Source organism: Schistocerca nitens, chromosome 3 (assembly GCF_023898315.1).
Source record: "Schistocerca nitens isolate TAMUIC-IGC-003100 chromosome 3, iqSchNite1.1, whole genome shotgun sequence".
NCBI lineage: Eukaryota > Metazoa > Arthropoda > Insecta > Orthoptera > Acrididae > Schistocerca > Schistocerca nitens.
The window spans coordinates 869968178-869993403 of record NC_064616.1 but is presented as its reverse complement, the minus strand read 5'-3'; the positions used below and the strand labels follow the sequence as shown (position 1 = coordinate 869993403).

Sequence of the window (25226 nt, the reverse complement as noted above, 5' to 3'; positions counted from 1 at the left end):
GAATCTCTGTGGAGAAATGGCAGAGCATTATTCCTCAAGAAAAACTAGAGGAGGTAGTGATCTTGGTCGTTGGGGTCAGAAGCTAAGTCGACAACGTAACTCATCCGAAAGCCGTTTTCCATTGGGTTCAGATCACAACACTTGGGTAGATCATTGCATTGCGCGAATATTACTGTCCTCAAACCATTTCTTCACAAATACTAGTTTACGACAGGCTTCATTGTCAGGCTGATTCAGTCATCGTCTCCGAACAGTTTCTCTACTGTAAGTAGTACCCAGTCCTGTAAAATGTGTTCATATCCTTCCTCATTTAGCGCTTTCTGAAGCGCAATAAGGGAACCACACCGTAACAACGAAAAACACCCATGTACCGTAACGCCACCTTCTCCGTACTTCACTGCTGGCACCATATACGATGGTAGGGAATGTTCTCCAGGCATTCGCCCAACCCAAACCATTCCATCGGACTGTCGCAGGGTATAGTGTTGTTCATCACTCCGCTGACTTCATGCATGTAATTTTTTACAAGCAACCTCTACAATGCTCGACGATCACTGTCCGTCAGTAGGTGAGGTCTGGCTGATCTTTTTTAGTAATTCCTTCGCTTTTCCACTGCTCACTCACATCACCAACAGTCGGTTTCGGAAGCTTTAGAAGGCTTGAAAAGTCCCGGATTTGTGACTCAGGTTGCATCGCCACGTTCGAAGTCACCGTGCTCTGCTAACCGACTCAATCTGATTTTACTGCTTCTCTAGTGACGACAAAACTCTCCTCGCCTCCTATCACACTAGAGGGTATGCCTCTCGTTGATATCTAGTGGTCAATTCTGCACTACATAGTAATATCGGGATCATTTTGATCAAGTAATATGTGCAGTGTACCTTTTTCGTGTCACTTCCACACTGCTGTTGCAAAACTTCCACAACCTTCATGATAATACAATAAAATCGTAACAACAAACGTAAATGACATGTTGAGTGTAGACTAGGTCTGAAGCTGCAGTTCCTGCGTTAAAGTTTTGCGCTGCAACTATTATCTCATTAAGGGGACCGATACCATTCAGCTTTTATCTACTCCACGGAATTCCCCAGTCGAGTAAGCACGATACGGGGAATTAGCAGGGCCAGATTAATTTGTCGCGGAAAGGTTAGGGGCTTAAGGCAGTCCACCCTAGGGCTGGAGGCAGTGGGCATTCCCTGCGCCCTTCGCCCCCCCCCCCCATTCCGCCACCCCCTCACCCCCCCCCCCACCAGCCCTCCTGAACAATATGCCAGGAAGCACGGCAGAGGGGAGTGCTACTCACTTCTCATCGAAGAATATTGGGAATCGTTGCTTTGACGGAAGAAATGTGGATGGAGCAAGAGGTATGGGAAGCTGCTTCTAGACATCAATATCTGTGAATGATGCAGAGAGGAGTCCAAGATAAGTTTTGAAAAAAATATATATACAGGAAGAAAGAGTAAGGTTTAACATCTCATCGACCTCTAGCGACTTCGAGGTCATTAGAGACGGAGCACGAGCTCGGACTGTTTCAGCGCTAGGGAAGGATATCGGCGGTGCCCTTTCTGAGGAACCATCTACATCTACATATACATCCATACTCCGCAAGCCACCTGACGGTGTGTGGCGGAGGGTACCTTGAGTTCCTCTATCGGTTCTCCCTTCTATTCCAGTGTCGTATTGCTCGTGGAAAGAAGGTTGTCGGTATGCTTCTGTGTGGGCTCTAATCTTTCTGATTTTATCCTCATGGTCTCTTCGCGAGATACACGTAGGAGGGAGCAATATACTGCTTGACTCTTCGGTGAAGGTATGTTCTCGAAACTTTAACAAAAGCCCGTACCGAGCTACTGAGCGTCTCTCCTGCAGAGTCTTCCACTGGAGTTTATCTATCATCTCCGTAACGCTTTCGCGATTACTAAATGATCCCGTAACGAAGCGCGCTGCTCTCCGTTGGATCCTCTCTATCTCTTCTATCAACCCTATCTGGTACGGATCCCACACTGCTGAGCAGTAATGAAGCAGTGGGCCAACAAGCGTACTGTAACCTACTTCCTTTCTTTTCGGATTGCATTTCCTTAGGATTCTTCCAATGAATCTCAGTCTGGCATCTGCTTTACCGACAATCAACTTTATATGAGCATTCCATTTTAAATCACTCCTAATGCGTACTCCCAGATAATTTATGGAATTAACTGCTTCCAGTAGCTGACCTCCTATTTTGTAGCTAAATGATAAGGGATCTATCTTTCTATGTATTCGCAGCACATTACACCTGTCTACATTGAGATTCAATTGCCATTCGCTGCACCATGCGTCAATTCGCTGCAGATCCTCCTGCATTTCAGTACAATTTTCCATTGTTACAACCTCTCGATACACCACAGCATCATCTGCAAAAAGCCTCAGTGAACTTCCGATGTCATCCACAAGGTTAATTATGTATATTGTGAATAGCAACGGTCCTATGACACTCCAGGCATTTACCGCGAGTGATTTATGGGAACCACGGGAAACCTAGATCTGGATGGCCGGTCATGAATTTGAACCGTTGTCCTCCCGAATGCGAGTCCAGTGTGCTAATCATTGCGCGACCTTGCTCGGTGAAATGCTTCGAGAATATATTCTGTGAATGGCATTAGAACAACGTACACGTATAGAAATAATCTGTAGGCACATCACGGCGAATATGGCGTAGCTACTTTTATAGTTTTCTTGTCCACCTACGTGTTCCCATGTTGGTCGAACGACATCGTCAATTTCGACTACAGTGGACACGCGATCATCGAGTACAATAAATCACCTTTCTTGTAACAACAGGTTGATGGTAGCGTCCCTATACGCCACCATCCAGGTGAGCGGCTGCTCGGCACATGCACCGAGCCAAAGACGCCGTGCGGTGTGGGCAGAAGTCTATTATATTATTAAGAAATTATCGAGGGCTCCCTTGAGTACTGTCATACTAGTCAAAGGCATTGTGACTACATGTGATCAACAGTGACGACTATAGTGTTTTCAACGGGCACCATTACTACTCAAAAAGTAATTTATTTGTATTTTGAATATTAGCTCTCATTTTGTACTTGGTGAAATGAAACTACATGGTTCCAGGAACCTTTTCAAGTCTCAAATATCCATGTTGTTTACATGCAGACTGAAGCGACGAATGAAAATTTGTACCCAGGCTATGATTCGAACCCGGATCTGCTGCTCACTGCGCAAATGCACTAACCACTACTCCATCCTGGCACACTGGCTTTGCACAACTGCACGGACTACTGTGGCACGCCTCCCTCCTCAATCCAGATTCCCATTCAAGCCTCTGCCCACGTGGTATTCTCCCTAAAATCAAACAGCATTGCAGAGGCTCTCCAACTGTATTGGAATAGAACCTTATCAGCGAATGAACCGGGGAATCCTGCATACTTTCGAGGAGAACTTTTGAAGTTACGCCCATCCCAGTTACCAGTCCCAATATGAACTCTCACTGACAACAGTACTTCAGTTCAATCGGAATCCTTGATCAATATTTAGAAAGCATGTGTCTAGCCTATTGTTGTGGCCATTAAAAAAACTCTCGACAAGAATAAAGCGAAGAAAAATTGCCTCAAATTGATCAGATACTTAATGTGTCATAAAGCACTCCGTCTTCATGCCACGAGTGGCCTACCGGGACCATCCGACCGCCGTGTCATCCTCGGTGGAGGATGCGAATAGGAGGGGCGTGGGGTCAGCACACCGCTCTCCCGGTCGTTGTGATGGTATTCTTGACCGAAGCCGCTACTATTCGGTCGAGTAGCTCCTCAATTGGCATCATGAGGCTGAGTGCACCCCGAAAAATGGCAACAGCGCATGGCGGCCTGGATGATCACCCATCCAAGTGCCGACCACGCCCGACAGCGCTTAACTTCGGTGATCTCACGGGAACCGGTGTATCCACTGCGGCAAGGCCGTTGCCTTAATGTGTCATAAGATGTTTAATTTTAACCCACTGTGAGAGCTTTTGTTGAGGCTCTCGCAGTATGTATTAGCTGTTGCTGTTTAAAGAGCTGCTTGTGACGAATTAACTGGTACACGCCATAATTTACCTACTAGAAGACTGCCTCAAGTCAGGGGAATAATTTACAGCAAGAAAGAATCTAAAGCTGTTTACGTTTAGTCGTTATGCAGGTAAAGTCTTAAAATTTCATTTGCAGCTGATGGATGGTGCGCTCCGCTGATACCTCACAAACAGTGTGTGTATCGTGATCTCACGTAAACTTTAACCCGTGAAGTTCTCAAATGAATGAAGAGCAAAAGCACTATTTGCGTAATAAGTGGTGTACATACGGCAGTCCAGTGATTCGTATTGTAGATGATATCCTAAGATGAAAGTCGAAATCTGAGAAAGTGTAATTCGCCTGCAGAAGAGGTAGCTTAGAAAATCTTGATTCGACAAATTCTTGTGTACTGATGGTCATTGTGGAACACTTACCGGATAGGATCAATAGGGAGAGAAGGAAATCCAAAAAACACTATTTTCGTTGCGGGTTCCTTTAGTAAACGCGGGAGTGTCAAGGAGATAGCAATCCAACTCCACTGCCATACGCAACAGAGCGGCTTTGTGCATCACTGATAAATTTACTGATAAAATTCCGATAGCAGGAAGATTCAAGCATTATATTACTTTCTGTCACATAAATCTCGCAAAACCACGATGAAAGTAAAGTCATAGAAATTCTGTGTTGACAGTCATTCCCGAGAACCATTCTTGAACGCAAGAGGAGAGTGAGAGGAAATAATAGTGGTATCCGAAGTACGTTCATTAGTGAACTATGCTTCCCTAAGAATAACGCAGAACACCTGACCTGTAGCAGATGAAAAATACTACGAAATAAGTGTAGCATTACTTAAAACACGCTTCTCATATTCGGAAGGAGCGGAGTATAAATGTCCATTGTGGCCCCCTGAATGAAACCACGTGGATCCCACCTGACCCTCTCCAATTGAACTAGTGCTCCTTAAGAAAAAATATAGATTTTAGGTCTCCTGTATACTGACATCATCACGGATGGAAGACTGGTTCAATTGAAGGGTGATATGCGAGGTAATCGTCTGAAAGTTTGGAAGAAACCAGCCTAGCGTAGATATAAATCAGGATGACCGTACTCTTGCAAAGTGAATCCCATGTCACAAGTATAAACCACCTCATTCGGTCGTGTTCCTTCTACAACTGCCTCTATCAGTGATCGGTTGTACATACGATGTTACCTCTTCGATATGAAGTAAAATGTATATTGATTTCACATTACCCATTATCAGTTGAAACTGAAATTCTACAGCTACGGTTCTAACGATTTCGGTATAACCACAAAATCTTACTCACGGCTATATCCACATTAGTCGTTTCGTGTTGACTTACTTGCGCTTGTGAACACCTTTCTAAGTAATGTACTGCAAGTATTAGTTTCCATTTCTTCAGAAATTCCTCATTCTAAAGACATATGAGCCCATAATGCTGCCCCCTTCCACACCATCTCCTATGTAGAAGCATTTTTCAGTTCCATTTGAACCTGATATAAAAACGCGTATGTGGAGTAACACTGCAATATGCAAACCCTTCGATAACAGAAATGATTACACAAAACTTCATTAAGTATTTTGCATGGGTTTTTCATATGTAATTAATACTGATATACGATGGCTTCTTCTGTCCTGCCGGATGCTGTGTATCTGGGCACTTTAAACTTCCAGCGTATGCGTACTGTCAAAAGGTGGTTCAAATTGAATGATATCGAATTAGTAACGCCATTCGCTACTAAATAAATGTTGCACAGCTTTTCATAATACACTCATTTCCCGCTTGGCATAATTTACCGTGTGTCGCTTTAGGTGACAGAAATAATGCCCGTATATTGTTAATATGATTTGAGTAACGAAAAGGTTTTAAATGGAGTTTAATCGGGATATGGATATCAGAGAGAAACAGTTTTAACCTAATGTAAAATCATTTTGATTGGTGTTAAATTTAAATATAGCCGTGAGAGAGACGTAATTTTATAGCTAGTTTTGAAAGTTGCGTGCTGTTTGAAGTTACGCGTGCGAGCGGAAGGGAGCAGCGAATCGGTACCTGCCCTCAAAAGTGAGATGGAAAATTGTTTCATGCACATTACCTAAAAATTATTGCCTTTTTGAATGCGCAGCGTTTGCTACACTGTCATTTCACCCCCTAACCAGAAGCTGTAGCCCGTTTACTGTCCGTCTCTGGCAACTTGTACTTATTTTTTTCGCAAAAGCTTCCATTTCGCGAGCGGGTTTAGTATTCCTGCGATAAACCAAGAGGTCTTTTCCAAGCGTTTCCCCTTTATCAAAACAAAATAGAAATAATCGACGGACGGTATACTTTCTATGATAGGTAACGCAGGAGAGGACATGCGGTTTTATCGTCGTCGTTGTACGTGTTAAGGACGTAGGCAACATAATTGCGTGGACAAGGTGGAAGGCATATAATAAATCAAGCCATTAGAAACTGAAGTAGCAAACGCACTACGAGTGCTATTCGGAAAGTAAGGTCCAATTTTTCGCGAGATGGAAACCACTGTGAATATCAAAAACGTTGTATTTGCAACAGTTACCTATATCTTCCAGTTGCTTCCCACATAGTCGCCGCTCCGTCTTAAATATTTGTCGTAGCGTTGTACCAACTTTCCAATAGTCTTGTCGTAGGAGGCAGCCGCTGTGCTTTCCGATAATTCCCTTCGGTGGACTACAGCTCGTTGTCTGTGCCAAAATGTTGTCTTCGTAGACAGCTGTTCATGTGAGCAGCAATACACAACTAAACAAATTTTACTTCGATAGTGGTGAACGAATTTGTAAGGACTGTGAGGATTTCTTTACTTTTCGCTAGTTCTTCTTTTTCTTTTTCTTTTTCTTTTTCTTGGCCCCTTCCTTCTCTCTTTGTTTCTACACATGTATGTCAAATAGTGCTGAATAAACTTTCATGTCAAGCGACGAAAAACGCGACATTGTGTAATACGAATTTGATTACTGTCTACTGCATTATTACGGACCACCTGTAAATGGTTCAAATGGCTCTGAGCACTATGGGACTCAACTGCTGTGGTCATAAGTCCCCTAGAACTTAGAACTACTTAAACCTAAGGACAGCACACAACACCCAGCCATCACGAGGCAGAGAAAATCCCTGACCCCGCCGGGAATCGAACCCGGGAACCCGGGCGCGGGAAGCGAGAACGCTACCGCACGACCACGAGATGCGGGCTACGGACCACCTGTAGCCCCTCAAGCTTGATGTCTTTCTTGCTGGTGATGGTATCTTGCAGCTGGATAACTCTCCATGTCACAGGGCAAGATGGTGCTATCTAGGTCTGAGGATATGAAACCGATGGAAAGCATCTGTGACGCTCTCTGGCACCACTCCATGCCCACAAACCACCGTCCCGTAATTTACGGGAACTGCATAACGTTGCGTAGTTATGTGACATCACATACTTCCATAGGTCTACCCACAACTTGTAGAATCCATCCTACGCAAAATCGCTCCAGTATTGCGTTCCGAAAGTGGACCAACACGCTGATAAGCAGAAGGCTATAACGTTTCGGCGAATCAGTGTATCTGGACACGGATCCGCCGATGGTGAAAGTTTTCGACATAACTTAGACGCCTCTTAGTGCGCCATATCGCCAGTCGAACTGTTGGAACAGTGGCTAGCGCCGCAACCTCTAACTATTATGCCCCGTGTTCGAAACCCGATCATTGTTTTTTATGTTATTTATTTTTTCATTCAGGTATCTGTCTCGATAGAAAGTTACTACATGAGTGTGTCTAATCCTGGTAGGAGATACAAGGGCGTTATATTACTTGTAAAACCACAAATGTATTTCATAATGACACGCATTTGGTGTTTATAAATTTGTTATACAAAAGTAACCTCTAATATGAAAAGGGTAATTATCTTACAGAAATGTTAGATACAGCACTGAACGCAGTTTATGTTCAAGTTTTGTTTACAAATGTTTAGTGTGGCTACCTTTTGTAACACGACAAACGTCCCATCTATAATCAGTTTCCTGCCAGATCCTATGAAACAAGTCTTGATGTGTGATTGAAGCTGCTTGTGTTATCCGTTTCTGTAAAACATTTCACATTGTAACACTAGGCATATTCAGTTCTAAGCTCGCCCGTCCGTTGACTTACTGCCGAACTTGTTGCGTCCTATATGTTACACAGCCATTTTCGGTGAACACATTCTACCAATTAATAACGGTTTGTCTTTGGGATGGTGGCTTGTCATATTTAGTCCTGAATTGTCTCTGAACTATGGTAGTGGATTTGGATTCATGAAACCATAAACAAAACTGCACACGCTCTGCACCGTTACAAGGGCTACAGTCTTTGAAATTCTCGAATTCTTATACTTCATTCTTACACCGATTCTTAAATTAATTAATATATTTTATTCCTATGTTTATTCTTTAGGAAGATTTCGTGCATTCCCTTGGACGAGACCGATCGTAGTAACATTAGAAACATAGAAATTCCGAACACCGCGAGCATCGAACGAAGGCAAGTTTGTCACAGTAACGTTTCTTCGTATGAATCTCACTCGGGAAAGAAACGTCGTTAACACTGCTGTAGATTTCACGCGTTGTCGATAATTTCGCTGCAAACCACGAATAGCGGATCACTGCCCCCGAAACGGTGGCTTGCAGTTGATTATGAATCAAGGCACACTACAGTAATTTACCGAAAACAATTTTAAAAAAGTCTCAGAAAATTATTTTAAATTCATTCACCAGACATAAATTTAGTACACGAATAAGGACAACGTTATTTTTACATACACTGGAAAACATTCGCGTAGTAGTATTCTATGAAAATGGGAAGATAAATGAACAACAAATATAAAAATCGGGTTTCGAACACGGGGTGCAAAAAGTGTGAAGTCGCGACATTATCCACTGTGGCAACGTTTAAGTTGTACTATTTACTCACTATAAGGCCTATAAAGTACCTCGAAAACCTTGACCCTCGTCACTCTAGTCAAGCAGTGTACCATTTTCGAACAGTTCAGGGATATTTCTCCTACCCATCCACATTAATTTCGATATATCCAGATTTAAAGTACGCTATCACTTATTCCATTAAACAGACATTTTGTCCTAGTATCCTGAGTCCCCTACAGTCACTCATTAACAACACTTTCTTCTGTACAACAGTGACTTGCAGTGTCGTGTCAGGGAGGGGAATTTGTTGTGAAAAAGTCTCAGATTGCTCTCCTGCCGAAAGCTTGTATTCAAGGCGTAGAGGAGTCATCGTACGGCAGTTCACGGAAGCATTCCTGACGTCTGGTGAAAAATCGCTTGTCAGGACAAAGTTCTGGCTTCTGAATCAGCCTATGTATTAGTCAAAACAATATAAAAATCACTACAGTAGTTCCCGACATTAGTCATGACAGAGAGACAGGAAAACACGCACAGGTGTGGCGTTTAATTTATATTATGTATAGGTATCCTGCAAGGATCCTTGAACATATTCTAAACTCTAATGTAATGATCTTCCTAGTGGGAGAAAAGCTTCCGTTCATGGATCAGCATGGATCACAGCTTACGCTTTTCAAACGTGATGTCCTCCGAAATATCGATGCAGGCCTACATGTATAGGGAATGAACAAAGTGTGTAAACACCGCGGCCGGCTGGTGTGACCGAGCGGTTCTAGGCGCTACAGTCTGGAGCCGCGCGACCACTACGGTCGCAGGTTCGAATCCTGTCTCGGGCATGGATGTGTGTGATGTCCTTAGGTTAGTTAGGTTTAAGTAGTTCTAAGTTCTAGGGGACTGATGACCTCAGATGTTAAGTCCCATAGTGCTCAGAGCCATTTGAACCATTTTTTGTAAACACCGCGAAAAATGCATGCTTGAACGTAAATGCAGATTATAGCTAAGCCGTCAGGTTTCACTGCTGTATTTGGACAGGAATGGCATCTGTGCAGTGTCCTCAATACATTGAAAATGCCAGCCGTGGTCAGAACAGTGTTCTCTGTCGTTATCAGTGGACTATGTCGGAGCTAGGTACATTCGAACTTGGCCAAACTGTTGGTGCTCGTATGACGCGTGCTTCCACAACTATGGAAGCCGAAGGATTTTGTGTTTCAATAGGCACCGTATCGAAGATTTACCACATACAGGAACAGCAGGAAAACATTATCTGTTAAATCACGAAGCGGACGAAAATGTGTGTTGACTGATAGTGACATCCGGTGATTGAAAAGCATTGTGACGAAAAATAAATGGATGACAGCTACACAACTCACCGCGGAACTGAACGTTGACCTCGCGAACGCTGTCAGCACCAAAACAACACAAAAAGGGAGCTCCATAAGAAGGGAATCACAGTGCGAATTCCAAAACCACTCATCACTAATGCAAATGTCCGTTGCAAGGAAACGTGATGCTGAAGCCACAAAACCAGTGCAACGGAGCAATTGAAGAAATTAATTTACTCGGATGAGTGTTGTTTCACTGTGTAAAGTTGATGCATTAAGTTGTTCTGGAAGCGGTGCTGATATTCAAGACAATAAAAGCGGGTTAAAAGCTGTGAGCTATCTGGGGAAGTTAACCTTGCATTACTGAGCAACTGTTTCACCAGATATCCATGCTAGCTTACCAAATTCCCAACCAGACTAACATTAATTATAATCTTTTAATAGTCATCTTACGACAACCGGTGATATATATAAAGAGAATTTAAATAAAAGGAAATAAATCAGTTTATATTAGGACATTTATTTTAACATTGATCATTGTTCCGTTAAAATTTCAGCATATTAAACTTGATTCATAACTAAACTGGTGCCTTATTTAGGATTGTGAAAATGTGAGTTTGTTATCTTATGCAACACATCAAATATGGAGCCAAGATTGGGAGACTGCACACAACACTGAATTCGTAAAATAACACACGAAGAACGTTGAAACATATGCAAGAGGAAATTAACCACAACCAACCGATTCAATTTTCACCCAAAGAAGTTACGTTCGTAGTGCAATCCTGTCAGTCATGAAATTACCACACATTGGTATACTAAATTCATACTAACTCTCTGTGAAATCTTCCCGAAAAGAATAGCTGAGGGCTGCTTTGATGATTACACCACATGCTTCCCGTGGTCAACTTGGTTTACACAAAGAATGTAACTCCACAATAATTTTTATAATTAAAATAAACTACTTCGAAACGCAATTTACAAAAGAAAAACCTCGAACTGGTTACTATCGTCTTACTATTAACCTGACGGGTCAAACAATTGTATAAGCACGTGGTACTGGTCTCACAAAGTACACCCCACGTGGGTTGAACATAAATAAAGGTTGCTATATTGAAAAATATTGTCAAGACGAGACGTTATAATTTCACGCACATTCGCATTTAAGATTGATGATCTTAGTGAGAGTTACGGATCATCAACACGTGGTTCCACTTTACTCACAAAGTAGTGACAAAGCAACTACTCAAGATATTCTGAACTTCACACTCGAATTACACTGCACTGCAATTTAAGATAACATTAGATATTTTAGATCTAAACCTGAAATAAAGGTGATTAAATTTTCAGTTAGGCTGAACTTAAGAAATCCATTGGCCTACTGGCTTAGCAGAGACGCGCTTAGCCGGAGACCTTACCACTTCAGACGCTCGCTGCGGACAGACTGGCCTGGGCCCCTACCGAGGGTACCTCACAGATACAAACGGAAGTGACCAGAGAGGCAGCTTCCTATACCAACATGACAAGGGACGGACAGGACCATACCAAGAATAGAAACCTCTTTGCTTTTAGAAAGCGTAGCTACCTGTTCCGACGTTGGTCCTACTGTTCTCTAACAGACAGGCTTGTCTGCTACCATCAAGCATGCATCTAAAAATACATTTGCTCATTCATCCTTTCACACAGAAGAAGGGGGATGACAGTATTTTACCATATACAGAATATAAAAGAAAGCGGATGTAGGTTCCGTATGAGATTGTGTGACGTGAATTACATATAAGCTGTGTTTTAAAGTGTAGTAGTGTGACAGATCGTTCTTGTTTATGTGTTAATGTAACACGCTCCACTGCTCAGTCTCCTCCCAGATAGTCAGAAACACCACAGAAAACTTGGAAGAGGAGTTTATGCCGTAAATGACAACAGATTTAAGAAATTAACATCAAAGGAATCCAACAGAGACCTTTCAACATTGTTTTTCATTTCTGGTCGAGTTAAGTTCCCAAGAATGAAACATGGAAGTGGTTCGGTGATTATTTGGGCAGCCTTATCGTTGTATCCCATGACTCCCATGTTTACTCTGCGATATCGCATTACTACGAGGGAGTAATGAAAAGTAATGCCTCCAAAATTTTTGTTCTGTTCTCAATAACGGTTGAAGTTTTACATGTCATTCATATAACTCGGCCTACTCTCCCACTCTGAAGACGCAACTTGCAACCCGTTGCCGCTAGAAGGTTTCCAATTGTAGTATGTAATATGACAGTGTGTGTAATTATGTCGCCGGCCGGAGTGGCCGAGCGGTTCTAGGCGCTGCACTCTGGAACCGCTCGACCGCTACGGTCGCAGGTTCGAATCCTGCCTCGGGCGTGGATGTGTGTGATGTCCTTAGGTTAGTTAGGTTTAAGTAGTTCTAAGTTCTAGGGGACTGATGACCACAGATGTTAAGTCCCATAGTGCTCAGAGCCATTTGACCCATTTTTTTTCTTTTTACTAATGGGGTCAATACCATGGTACAATGTTTATTCCAAAATGGTGATGCTGTGTCCGAAGACGACTGGGCCCTGTTCACACAGCTTTCAGCGTCCTGGACTGGTTTTCTGTGTACAACTAACAGTATCGTTAAGTGTTCCATTTTTAATTGGATTTAGGAGTGACATCCCATGCTGCGAGCCGGTCACCTACATAGGATGCGAAAAGCAGTGAAGGAAACAGAAACCAGAATTGCATAGAACAGCGAAGCTTGACCAGGATGTGTGCATATCTATTCTATACATATCACATAAAGTACTCTACCGTGCTTTTCCTTCTGGATGTGAAGCCTAAGCTTAGGAACTACTGTAGGGATTTTGATACAGTTTTCACTGACAGACTGACACATGAGGAAGGTTTGTGCATACAACTTATTACCGATACTACAGAGAAGACGTTCGGCCGTAGACACGTACTTGATACTACCCGCGTGAAGCCGGGGCATGTCGGCAGTTGTTTTTTAATTTCGGTCACCGTTTCTTTTGCCCATCTTATATACCGCTTTTTTTTTCTAGTCGCTTGGGACTATTCCTGTGGTTAATGGCTGATATTCCGTCACATTCGGAGTTACATCAGGACTGACCCGTAAAGAAAACCGTCCTCCATTGAGCAGCCATCCTGTGTGCATTTTGGCATTCCCGGCGCAAACATTGCCTCTTGTGGCTAGCAGCTAGTGTCCACATGTGGCTGTCTGCCTTGCATACATACCGCGTTCATAGCCTTCGGGCACATACCTCGATATTACCCTTCCGGCGGCTGCAGTAGGACAGATCGTAGTTGGAATTCGGTGGCAGTCCTATTCTCTCCAGCGCATAACAGCAAACGTTGGTATTCGGCACGCGCCCTGTTCCTTGACGCCGTCGGCTGAATATTCTGGATGCCGTGTTTGAGTTTAGCAAACACCGTTGCAGTCTACGAACAACAAAAGAATGTACCCTTCATCAGTTTGTCATATCTACTTGAGTTAAATCTCAGCCCTGACCTAGAGAACGAAACTTCGGTATCCACTTCCCGTCGACGATGTGGTTATTAGTGACTGAAATCGAGTTAAACAGGGCAAAGACGAGAAATGAAATCGCCCGCGTCCTTTTCAAAGGAACCTCTCTCGAATTCCTCGTAATCGATTTAGAGGTGTCGTGGAAAAACTAAATCGGAATGCCCGGATTAGGATTTGAACCCCGCTACCTCCAAATCTGTTCATTGTGTTATCTTTTATACATCTGAGGCCTCAGCGCTTTTATGCAATTGTCTATCCCCAGTCGTCTAATACTATGTCGTTACAAATTCTCGACGTTTTGGTTGCGGCTGCAATTTTAAGATATATTTCAAGTGAATCATCTTCAGAAGAAGTAAGGCCATTTTTAAATTCATCTGCACGTTGTAAGGGAAGGAGAGATTCAGTAGTAATCTTAACGAACTTCTATTTTGGATAAACAGCCCGAAAGAAAGAATGTCACGACGGTATGATGTACCAGTTATCTGTTTGAACTGAAGACGCAGGTAGAATGCAGTAAAATTGGTTTAAGCGAAACTATTCAAATTTACTCCTTTCTGGCGTTATGGATTGACATATACCAAAATAACAACATATTAGTATCGTCGACATTTTATGTCGTATGAACCTTTCACATTTCTCTCGCAATCCTTTCTGAACTGCATTGAGAAATTAAATAAAAATGGTTCAAATGGCTCTGAGCTCTATGGGACTTAACATCTGATGTCATCAGTCCCCTAGAACTTAGAACTACTTAAACCTAATTAACCTAAGGACATCAGACACATCCATGCCCGAGGCAGGATTCGAACCTGCGACCGTAGCGGTCGCGCGGTTCCACACTGAAGCGCCTAGAACCGCTCGGCCACTGCGACGGGCAGAAATTAAATATGTATTCATTATTTGTCATACGCTCTCTGAAATTTTTATGTTTACTACCTAATAATAAAATACAATTACGTTTAGATATGTGTTAGACCTACAAATCAGAGAGTTTCAGTAAGTAATGCCCTGTCCATTCCACACTTGGAAATGTAACATCCGACGCAAAAGGCAATTTATTTCTGATACTCACTGTGAAATTTTCTTCTGATATTCCTTTCAACACTTTCTTGTTTGTTAACACCGCTAAAGATGACATTTAGTTCTTATAGAGCTTAAGAAAAGCAATTTGTCTGTCCAATTTACGCGTCTCTGCGCTTCCATCGTAAAACTGTGGAGCATTCATATTCCCTTTTCCTCTCTTTTACGATGGCTTACTTCTTTTAATTAGGTGAGAGAGATGTATCGGACTATTGACTGTTTCATGCTAATCCCTGATGTATATCGTATAGCTTTTGGTTGGAGTTTAATTTTTCAGCAGTGAAAAGCCAGATTTCATTATTTAGACAAAAAGTTCGCTCGCCCGGCTTTGTTTTATTTCATACCGCTCAATTAGCCTTATCTTTACATTGATGTAATTCAGTGCGATTACGTTTGCTTTGTTTGTCGAATTTCAGATTTTACGTCGTTCTGCGGAGCCGAGCATCCTGTTTTCAAATTTATTGTACAACCACATAGTAAATACTTGACAAGAATCTCCTCTATGGCATTCAGTCACTGGTTTCCCACAAAAGTTTGCGAATTAACGTTTGGATCTCACGTATATATTTTGTTTCAGTTACAAAAGAAGGCTACAGTTGGTAATCTCACGTTTAATTACAATGTTTCAGAGTTTTGCAGTTATAATATGTTGTTCTCTGCCTCAGTTGGAGAAGCTAATAATGAGGTTGCATTATAAGATTTACAGGAATTTGATTTTACAGTACACGTCTGCTTCGTCATATGATATGTGGATAGGGAAACTAAGCTATACACCTCCAGTAGGCTTTAGCGCAATATCGAAACAAGCAATCTATCATGCAGTTCATCTCAATTACACTAAAAGCTGCGACAATCTAAACTAAATAAATTTATGACAAAGATCTGTTTTTCCGCTCATGTCCCTCATTTGCTCTATCATAAATCAATCGGTTGTCACTAAGACAATTGTTACTGTCATCATATGCCACATAGCTATCACAGAATGACTAGCTCATATTTTTACGATTCCCTAAAGAAAATCAAAACGGAAAGAAAACAAACTTGAGTTTAACGTCAGTAGAGAGGGAGCACAGTTCTGGATTGGGGAAGGAAGTCCATCGTGTCTGTTATAAGGAACGTAAATATGGATGACTGGAAGGGCATTTGAACACTTACTGAAACAAATGATTTTCAGATTTAAGGCTATGACTAAAATATGGAAACATCGAAATTACAACATATTACATCTACATGTGAACGACTGCTGTGCAGTTCACAATTATGTGCCTGTCAGAGGGATCATCGAACCACCTTCAAGTTATTTCTCTACCGATCCACTCCCCAACAGCGCCTAATATGGTGTTGGAAACCCGCTGGCATTCAAAAATACTTCCAGTCGTCTCGAAATGGATACATGCAGGACCTGTATGGTTGTCACGGGACTATTATACCATTCTTCGTGCAGAATAGTGACAACTTGAGGTAACAATGATGGAGGTGGATAGCCATACGCACCTTTCTCTCCAAATTAGAACGCGAAAGCTCAATAATGCTCAGATACGCTGCCTATGCTGCCCAGAGGATATGCGACAATTCGTCCTTGTGCTTACGAAAGCAGTCCTGCACGAAGCAAGCTGTGTGGAGAGGAGCCCTGTCATCTTGAAGCAGAGCATCAGCACTGCGGAACAAATGCTGTACCATGGGATGGACCTGATCAGCCAAAATGGTCACTTAATTCTTGGTAGTAGTGCGAACCTCCAGAGTAACAATGGGCTCCATGTAATACCATGATATGGGTATCCAAATAATCACTGAACCTCCGCCATGTTTCACTCTTAGGACATAAACTCGCCCAGAAGTTGGAAACAGTGTTGAAAAAAGCTCATCCGACCCATAGTACAAATGGTGTTTCTCCGTTTTCTCTGTATGCGGCCACGAGCGATAACCGCGCGGTCACAGGCGCCTTGACACGGTTCACGCGGCTCCCCCCGTCGGAGGTTCGAGTCGTTCCTCGGGCATGGGTGTGTGTTGCCTTAGCGTAAGTTTGTTTAAGTTAGATTAAGTAGTGTGTAAACCTAGGGGCCGATGACCTCAGCAGTTTGGTTCTATAGGACCTTACTACAAATTTCCAAATTTCTGTATGCGGTATAAATCTTTGATACTGTTTCTCTAGCAACACCAAACACTTCGGCTCCCTTGGTTACGGAATCAACCACAATACGAGCACCAACAGTTCACCCAAGTTCAAATTCCCGTAGCTCCATCATAATGCACACATAACTACAACGAACACTGTTATGACCGCGACTGACGTTTGTCACGCATTGAGAACATTTCACAGGTGCCCTTAGTGGTCAAATACAACAGCGGAATCTGCAGGCTTGGCTAGCTTCTACATTTACATTCAAGGATGCATTCACGGCGATATTTCCATATTTCTATATTGATTGATTGATGTAACCTCGTAATCGTACTGTATTTTGTTTTGTTCGTAACTAAGAAGACTGATCTCGTAAATTCCAATCGTATCAGTGCTATTGTTCACTTTATACACCCATGATCATATGAATTAAGAGACACCTAACTAGCAGCATTCAGCATCATTTTTCCCACAGATGACGGCCGTAACACGTCGTGGCACGGACACGATGAGACACCGAAAGTCTTTGGGAACAATTCTCATCCATGGTCGCAGAACTGCTTATCGTGGAGATTGTTCGAATCTGGGTCCAAGACGCGCGTAACCCAGATGCACACGCACCGTCATTTTTGTGTAGTGCTCCCCACAACATTCTTACACAAATAGAGAGTGATAAGTTGTTTCATTGCCATGTTACAGGTACAGGTCACCTTCGGTGTGTGGTGGAGGCTGAAAAATGGATGCATATTATTGAACGGGAACTCCTGTACCTTTCGCCGATGGGAGAATATCGAAGACGCCTCAAGGGTCTCCTTTAACCCCATGTAATCATCCACCAAATAAGAATATCCCAACTACTATAACAGCGCCATGTTGGCCAGAGGGAGGTATCACCTTATATGATTTGCAACATTCACGTACCCTGCCATCGGTGTATACCAACAAGTGAGGCAACGCCCATGCCATCTTCTCCATGTTTCGAGTGTCCAACGGAAATATTAAAGCTTTCCTTGTGTTCTGTGTTCCCTTTTACCTGCCATGGAGAGAGGTACGTACAACGGTTATTCGGAAACTAAATTCCGATCGGTCGGGAGATCGAAAACACTGTGAAGATTAAAACTGTGTTACTTGAAGTAGTTACCTACACCTTACAGCTACTTCTCTTCATAGTCGCCGCTTCGACTTGGACATTTGTCTTTGCGTACTACCAATTTTGAAATCCCCTCGTCACAGAATGCAGCCATCAGTGGTTTCCAGCAATTCTCTACGCTCGTCTACAGCTCGTTGTCTGTGCCAAAATGTTGTCTTCATAGCCAGCGGTTCAAGTGAGCAAAGATAACACTCAGACCGAGACAATTACAGGCTGTGTTGTCACTGATCAAACACCTCCCACAGAAAATGCTGCAGGAGCATCTTCATTTCCCCTGCAGAGAGCGGCCAAGAATTATCATGAAGAACGAAATGCATAACAGTTATATTATGCGGGCTGCATAACATCAGGCGAAATCTCTCACCAGGCCCTCATACTTGGCGGGAGACGCTATTTTGTAGTCATCTTTACGTGCCCACTGTGCGCTCAGAATTGAAACGAGCGACCTTCCGCGATCAACGGACATATTAGAGACACTACCCAACATATCTGTGCAAAATTTCATCGGAATTTCACAGTGGTTGCCATTTCACGACGATCGTAACTTACTTTCCGAATAACCATCGTATGTAGGTCGTTGGATTCTGCCTGCAATAATGAAGAGGAGGCACTTATTTGCCGCTTTTTAAATTTATTAACAATTTTATTGAGCTACCCTCCACTGCAGCTCCCTCCTCCCCCACATCAGTTTAGTTTCATTCTGAGTAAAAATGAGCTGTGTGAAATTTGGGCGCAGTAGTACATTGGAAAGAGGTGCCCTTAACCCTACAAAATCGGAAAAAATGAAACCATCAACTACGCAAAATATTACTTATGCTTAGTAAATTAATTCATTCATTACCTCACAGTTCTTAATTGAACACTTTCTCATGTCAGTTCTCATACGCTGGGTGCCTTCATAGGTCAGTGACCCCAAGACAAGTAGACAGTGGACAGAGCGAGCCGAGTAATTCCTCTTTACAATCCAACCTGTGCCACGTAAGCATTCTTTCACAGTCTTAGCAAGGACGACGTCAGCTTACCTAAATGAGGATGTTTATTTAGTTGGGTGTTACTTACACGAAATACCAACAACGGAACCGACGTCCGTCAAACAAACGTTAAAGGTTATAACTTGCGGGTGTCTAAATTAAACGTGCGTCAGGGTGCCACTTAGCTGTTCGGGAGGCTATAATCACGAATTCCGACACAGGGACTGCTAAATTGGATACCAAAATTTGAAATTTTGTATCGACAGTGGTCAACTTTGTTTTTTCTTGGTGTGTACTATCGCAATCTTACGGACGAGATAGGGACGCTTCAGTTTCTCAGAAACTTTATTCTCATTAAATGGTAATATTAAGAGAGCGTGATGAAAAGTAATGCTTCCGAATTTCTTATGTGAAAACTCTTAGCCCGGGTTCCCGGGTTCGATTCCCGGCGGGGTCAGGGATTTTCTCTGCCTCGTGATTACTGGGTGTTGTGTGCTGTCCTTAGGTTAGTTAGGTTTAAGTAGCTCTAAGTTCTAGGAGACTGATGACCATAGATGTTAAGTCCCATAGTGCTCAGAGCCATTTGAACCATTTTGAAAACTCTTAAAGCTTTTTAAATAAGTCAAACGTTATTAACATTCCACGTCTTCGTTCTTCGTGTTTACATATCTGCCGTCTCTTGCAGCTAGAGGGCTCCGAATTGTAGTGTGTAACACGGCGTTGTGTAGCCGTTTTATGGGAAATATTCTCTCGCATAATATCTATTTATACTGTCGACAAACAGTGAACATTCATCGCTTCTTGCACTCTCGACTTAATATCTCAATAATGTTCCACGCTGACTAACTTACAGCTATTTAAAAAAACGAGCGGAGTCGTGTACGACTTACGATGCACAGCATACATTCACAGACAACTGTATTCCATTTCCTTGTTTCCTCGCCAGCTAACAAAAAAATGGCTCTGAGCACTATGGGACTCAACTGCTGTGGTCATAAGTCCCCTAGAACTTAGAACTACTTAAACCTAACTAACCTAAGGACAGCACACACATCCATGCCCGAGGCAGGATTCGAACCTGCGACCGTAGCGATCGCCAGCTAACAAGAGATGTGTTTAAAACCTACACATTCTTCAGACGTTCTGAAATACACTGACGGGAAAAAAATCGTAATACGAAAAATAATTAACGTGGGGTACTAAAATTCTGGGGAAACATTTGTCTAAGTGATATATTTAAGTGATTAACGTTGCAAGATTACAGATTAATGTCAGTACAAGATAATCCATTACAAATGTGAAATTATGCTATATTAATAACCAGTGTATCCGCCAGAATGTTCAATGCTAGCACGCAAACGACTGTGTATTGTGTTGTACAGGTGCCGGATGTTAGTTTGTGGGATGGAGTTGCGTGTTCCATATGTACTCCATTGGAGATGGATCGGGGACCGAGCATGCAAAGGCGACATGTCGACACTCTGTACAGAATGTTGGGCTACAACAACGGCATATGGCCGAACGTTATCCTGTTGGGAAACATCTGGTATGCTGTTCATGAATGGCAAAACAACAGGTCGACTCACCAGATTGACGTACAGTTTTGCAGTCAGGGTGCGCGGGATAACCACGAGAATCTACTGCTGTCATACGAAATCGCACCCAGTCCATACCTGCAGGTGTAGGTCCAGTGTGTCTAGCACACAGACAGGTTGGTTGCAGGCCCCCAACTGGCCTCCTCCTAACCAGCATACGGTCATCCCTGGCACCGAGACAGAACCAACCTTCATCGGAAAACGCGGCAGACATCCACCCAGCCCTCCAATGAGCTCTAGTTTGCACAACTGAAGTCGCAAATGTGGGTGGTTTGTGGTTAGTAAAGTTAGTTATTTTGTCAAATGAAAGTAATGTATTGGCTGATGTTATTATATTCTTGTATTTCCACTCCGCTGCTAGTCTGTAAAAAGACTGGAGCCCTGTTTTTTTAAAATTCGAAGTATCCATGACAAGGAAGCACTGCTGTATTTGTTTCCCTTCTTTTCGAACGTCTACAGATTCATAAAAAGACGATGTCCAATCTGATAATTACCTTATAGACACACATACCTTTTTTAAGGTAAAACACTGTCTGCATTGTTGACTGCGCAGTTCCTTACGTGTTCAGTAGCATAAAAGAGAAACGTTTCTTCTTTGGCCACACGTATCATTTTTCATTTCCGAATTGTGTGTGTATGTGTGTGTGTGTGTGTGTGTGTGTGTGTAAGAGAGAGAGAGAGAGAGAGAGAGAGAGAGAGAGAGTGAGTGAGTGAGTGAGTCTGTGTGTGCTGGGTCTTAACCCTAGGTATTTCCCTCAGGGAAAGACCCGTTGCCGACGCGTATCCCATGCCTCTTGAGTAGCATCATGCGAGCTGATAGACCTAACGCTGTCAATCGGTAAACATGTCACCACCATCAAAGTCGCGTTGTCTCATAGAATGACATTCTGTGGAATTATTTAATATATATTGCGTTACATAGGTCAGTTTCTTTCTGACGGTAAGGCTTTTGTCTTTACAACATACACTATGAGCAACTATGGATAACAGTTCCAGTCAAGTTGCCGTTTTTAAGTTTAATACTTCACTTAAGTGATTTGGATATTGCTCAGAAGTCTGAGATTACGAGAAAGGCATTTCTTTTAAACTATTACAAGCAATGTTCATTTGTTTACGTTGGTGGTGTTTACGTGTAAACAGATACTCATGATTGTTTTTAAAGTATTGTATACCCGCATCTTTTTCCAAATTTGTGCTTTGTCTCTGGCTCCGATGCCCATATTGCCGATAGAACGTTACGACAAAGAAACCGAAACAAGGAGGAGGAAAAGAACGTATACGATGCATCTTCGTATTTCATGCGAGAAAATAGAGATGAAGACTGGAAGTACTTAAACTAGTTGCCGGCCGCGGTGGTCTCGTGGTTCTAGGCGCGCAGTCCGGAACCGTGCGACTGCTACGGTCGCAGGTTCGAATCCTGCCTCGGGCATGGATGTGTGTGATGTCCTTAGGTTAGTTAGGTTTAAGTAGTTCGAAGTTCTAGGGGACTTATGACCACAGCAGTTGAGTCCCATAGTGCTCAGAGCCATTTGAACCATTTTTGAACTTAAACTAGTTAGTACTTGCAATAGGAAGTCCCACATGACAGAGTTGTACGTCTGTTGCTTTTCCTTTTTAAGAATATGAGTTCAACCGTTCTGCAAATCTGTTTAGACAGTGATACCGCTTTATGTCAACGTTTATGTGCAAATGTACACTTATATGAAACCACTTCTGAAATGGGATATAAATACTATATAGCTTTGTCAAATTTTTCCATAGAATCTAGTTGCAGTTTTGCGACTGATTTTATTCTGTGGCTAGGTATCCTGCAGTCAACTTTACACAGCCTAGTACAAAATCAGAAAGAGAGGAACAGATAGAACGTAAACACCATAAACATTCAATTCTGGCTGTATGCCCATTGTAGTAATGTCAAGTGGGAGCAGTTATAATCAGGAATAAACACACCTTTTGTTTGCAAAAATGATGATGACAAATATATCAGTCAGTTGTGATGTAATAGAGAACGTTTTCACTCTTATCAACCTCAAGTCTGCATTAAAAATAACAGATGCAAAAACGAGTAAAACATTTCATGTCGTAAATGTAAAGGAATATAAATGAATGTGGCACTGTATACTAACCTTAAACGGAATCTTTCTTTTGTGGGATACGTATTATCTTGCTTTTCTACGAGTTCATAGTAATTTAATGTTCTCTGTAGCGGTTCATGAATTTCGAAACGTAGCGTGTAAAGTCGCGTGGCAACAGCGTTTGCTAATTTAAGAGCAAACGCAGGGAGGCTTCTCCAAGCTAGCCAGCGTAGCTGCAGTCCCTTTACAACGTTAAGATGTCTGCTCAGCGGCTCCGCGAATATTAACGCAAATATTTGAACGTGCGTTAAAACTGTCGTCTGGCGCGGATTGTAACAATGTGGTGTGGGGGTGTGGGAATGTAAGCGAAAAGACAAATGGATTCAGAGGCTGCAGGGGATGCTAAGTTTCACATGCCCCTATTACTAACTGCGTATCGGTCTACGTGGAAGGGGAGCGTTGAACAAACAGTAACAAACGCACCTCGAGGTTTTCCGCTGAACTGGGCCTCATAATAAATTCGAGGATTTCTGTATACTTGGCGCAAGACAATTAAATCACCATATGACAGATAATTTCTAAGCAATTTGCTTTTTAGATACTTCATGTTTCTTTGTAGGTGGGAAAGTACTGAGTAGCCTTTCTACCGCTTCACATTCTTTCGTCCAAAGGCAGGTATATGTTATTTATAATTTTCTTATATTGTGTTTACTATTATTATTCTGTAACGGGTTGCTGCGTATTGATGCCTGTTTTGCCACTGATGCGGGATATGTTTCTCCGATAACTTTCACGACTTCATTGGCAGCCTGTTTATGCAACAGATCTGTCTTTCAGTTCACATAATCGCGTTCATCGCCCGGGTGCATCAGTGCTGTAAGCACAATGTGAATACTCTGAAGGGATGGACCCACATTTTAGGCCCATTCGACGCAGTGTTTATTGTTTAAATGAAAAAATAATATATGTAAAGAACAATAACGATTCGTACCTTTCTGTCTCTGAGATGTTATATCTTAAAAACAAATACGACGAGCCTGACTAAATCTTAACAGTAAAGGGAAGCAATCAGCAGTGTACTGATTTAGCGATGCATTCTCGTGATACGCGCCAATCACGAGAAAGCAAGATGTGAAATCAGATATTCGAGACTACCAGTGCAGCGCTTTGTCATTTCAAAAAATTGTAGGTTACAGCTTCCCTGAAGCATCTAATTAAAGTTGGATAACGCATTATTTCACAATTATTCCTTACTTATCTTAAAATACGCATATCATCGACTCTCACGTGCCGGACAAGCAAAGAAGGCTACATAACCATAAGTGTTTACAGTCTGTCGCGCAGCTAAAGATGGCGCAAAGGGCTGGGGAAAGTCCGCAGCTCGTGGTTGTGCGGTAGCGTTCTCGCTTCCGGCGCCCGGGTTCCCGGGTTCGATTCCCGGCGGGGTCAGAGATTTTCTCTGACTCGTGATGACTCGGTGTTGTGTGATGTCCTTAGGTTAGTTAGGTTTAAGTAGTTCTAAGTTCTAGGGGACTGGTGACCACAGATGTTAAGTCCCATAGTGCTCTGAACCATTTTTTTTTTTTTGACCATTGCTGTTGGGAAAGCACAAGCGTTTCATCAATTACGCTGTAAAAAATACTACAAGCAGTAACCAGTTTTGAAATGATTTTATTGTAACGTTACTAGTTTCGGTCCTGAGCCCATCGTCACATGGTAGCGTCGATTTCTTTGCAAGTTTTACAAATGGCTCTGAGCACTATGCGACTTAACTTCTGAGGTCATTAGTCGCCTAGAACTTAGAGCTAATTAAACCTAACTAACCTAAGGACATCACACACATCCATGCCCGAGGCAGGATTCGAACCTGCGACCGTAGCGGTCACGCGGTTCCAGACTGAAGCGCCTTTAACCGTACGGCCACACCAGCCGGCCACACAGAAGCTACGCAAGTTTTACATTTGTGTCCTAAAATATAAGGAACTGTTTGTGATGCATAATTTACAAAATGCTTTACAACTGCGTCCTAAATTATAATAAAGTTTTGTTATATTTTAGGACGCAAATGTAAAACCTTTTGTATACTATGCAATCACAAAAACTTCGCAAGTTTTACATTTGTGTTCTAAAATGTAGCTAAGAAGTCAGCGCCACAATTTGACTGTGGGCTCAGGCCCGAAAACAAAAATCGTACATTAAATCATTTAAAAAAAAAACTTGTGGTTGGTTGCAAGATTTCCTACAGTGTAATTTATGAAAACAGTTGCGGTGTTCTCTGATAAAAATGGATGAAACAAGAGTTTCAGAGCACAGTGTCCATCTGCAATCTGGGCTCCTTAGCAAATGGTCCGTAAGCGTGCCCTTGGTAAGATCTGTGGCATCGTTGGCTCAATTACAACCCTCATGGGAACGTTCTAAATGTGTGACAGAATATATGAATTGTGGCAT

At 42.4% G+C, this 25226-nt stretch overlaps 1 pseudogene; it reads right to left on the bottom strand.

The window, feature by feature from the left end:
* Positions 1-3837: 3837 nt before the first annotated feature.
* LOC126250236 (5S ribosomal RNA) lies at positions 3838-3955 on the bottom strand (annotated as a pseudogene).
* Positions 3956-25226: the final 21271 nt, after the last annotated feature.